Raw genomic sequence first — 2,500 nt, 5'->3', positions numbered from 1 at the left:
CGGGAGGAATGCTTTCTGCCTGTAATTAAGCTTTAATTGCTGTCCTAGACGATAACTTAAAATTTTGTGTAATAGCCTAATTACAATTGATGAGATGGTTATGGGTCTCCAATTTGAGGGTTTTTCTAAATCCTCTTTAGTTTTAGGTATAAGTCTTGTTCTGTGTTGTTTCCATATTTGTGGTATATCCTGTAAATAAAGGATGATATTTAAGATATCTAGTAAATATTTTATTGGTAAAGTCCTAAGATCGCTAAGAATAATGTTGTCCTGTCCAGGTGACTTATCCTTCATAATTGCTAGGGTCTTAATCAACTCATCTAAGGTGATTGCTTTTACGATATCGATGCAGGATTGGTCGTTTTTTAATTTAAAGGGTATATTATCTGGAGGAGAGTTTGACTCGAATAAAGTAACGAATGTTCCCCGTATGCTTTCTTCAGTTGGGTATATACTTGGCCCCGATCTATCTGAAGTAATCTCGTCTAATAGAGCTTTCTTGTTCGTATGGTATAAATATTGATACCTCCTGTATTTAGTTTGCTTTGATTGTCTTCGATGCCTATTCTCATCTTTCTCCTGTTGGTTTACACGATCTTTCCTATTAATTGGTTTACTTCGATTTAAAAACTTTTCTACATGAGAATTGAGTAGCAGTAACGCCTGATTGTGACTTAAATTCTCGATCTTTAGATCGGTAATTATGACCTGAAGATCCTCAGCTGCTGTCAGTGATTGTTCTTTTTCGGCCCTTATTGCTGGCTGATCTCCTTCAGAAGGTGTAGTTGTTATTTCCGATGTTGTCGGTAAAACTAAGTTAACAAGGCATTGATTTTCTACCTTATAGGTGGTTTCTTTCAATGTCCTTACCAATTCCTTATACTTGATATTTCTCCGCTTCCCTTTAATCGCTTCTAGCGTTCTGTGTGGCATAACTGAGTTCTGTATTAGTTGATTCATGTTTATGTCCTCATCATTCTGTTGGGCTTCTTTATGGGCCATAATTTCTACCTCTTCTTCTCCCCATCTAACTTTCCTTCCTGGTGCGTTTTGCTGTAGTCTAGCTTCATGTTCTGTCGGATGAGTTCGTCTAGTATGTACCCCTAAACCTGTTTTCGTAGTAAAACCTCTGCTACAATATGAACAACTAAATAGTGTTTCCTCAATTGTGGTGGTTATAGCACTAGTTTTACCTATTAAACTTTTGCAAGTTCTTCCGTAGTGTGACGCTATCTTGTGTATGCTATCTGCTGTGCGATTACAAATTCGACATTTATACGTTTTGTTTGCGTGCGGATGTACCCGTGTCATATGTGATGACCAAGTTCTATGTTCTAGGAAAACAAGATTGCATGGATAACATTTGTTCTGATCTGTGCATGGGTAGTCCCATGAAAACATGTCCGAAAGGATAAATTCCGTAGTCAGCTCGTCTGTTAATCGCTCATTCATGAGCGATGTTAGTTCGTCACCGAGTAGTCCGTCCGGTTTATTTTCTTTATAATTCGCGACTTACGTTTATAGCACACAGGGTTGTCGGCCCAAGTGTATGCTATTGTGATCAGCTTTTTCACCGCACATCGGCAGCTAATCGTCGGTCAAAATTGACTCCTTCGATTTGTACTTCTAGCAATACAACTGGTGTAATGGAAAACTGTGGTGAAAGTTTCAGTGTTTCGTTTTGATTTAACCAATATATAAATGTTTCGCCTGAACCCACCATCAGCCGACTGAACTAATCAGCAAAGATCGTTACGCAAATAAGGCATGCCTGCACCATACCAGATTAGTACATTGGTATGATAGAGGGCTCAGCTGTAACATCATCATATAGTTACACGGTGGTGGTTAATTCACTTATTTGCATACGATATGCAATCAATGCAGAAAGAGCAGAGAAGAATTGCAAGTACACTTAGGAAAAAAAAATACACGTAAAAGAAATTGTAGTGAGACCCAATGTACGATTTGGCGGTTTAAATCCCCTTTGGCGTCAGTCTCTTTGTTGTAGATCTTGTGGAGTTGCGTTGCGAAACCCCAGGACACGACTGCCACACGGGTAGCCACTTGTTTTCCGTGCAATACACGCAGGAGAAACCAGGCCCAAAGTCAATCCATTCAAGTTTGGTTGGCACCTCCTGGTCAGCAACAATCCCGTTGGTGTCGTTCACACTCATCCTTGCACAGCATTTCTTCCGGCAGTGAAGTTGAGATGATTCACACCTTGGGCTGCCCTCTTGCCTTGTGCCAGCTTCGAAGTGGTTGCTTCGATGTTGAGCCACGCAAGAAAGTTGTTATCCAGCACTCAGTCGTCCTTCACTCAACAGCAGTCACCACTGTGGTTGTAGTGGTCGCTACTGAGGTCTAAGACACGATTGCGTTAGAGACCAAAAGGATTGCCTGTGCCAAAATGTCTGATGCCTTGCATCCCGTGTAGCCATGGAAGCCCTGTAGAGTCTCGCCATTTAAACCACCACTCCAGCATTCCACCATGGAAACT

At 40.9% G+C, this 2,500-nt stretch overlaps 1 pseudogene; it reads right to left on the bottom strand.

Moving 5' to 3' along the window:
• LOC142909229 (28S ribosomal RNA) overlaps nucleotides 1–2,500 on the bottom strand; it is an 8,995-nt pseudogene that overhangs the window by 3,144 nt on the left and 3,351 nt on the right.

The sequence above is a fragment of the Petromyzon marinus genome, unplaced genomic scaffold (genome assembly GCF_048934315.1).
Source record: "Petromyzon marinus isolate PM22_M1 ecotype Great Lakes invasive population unplaced genomic scaffold, UKy_Petmar_22M1.pri1.0 PM_G_Scaffold_111, whole genome shotgun sequence".
NCBI classification, from domain to species: Eukaryota; Metazoa; Chordata; class Hyperoartia; order Petromyzontiformes; family Petromyzontidae; genus Petromyzon; species Petromyzon marinus.
This window is presented reverse-complemented; position numbering and strand designations above follow the sequence as displayed.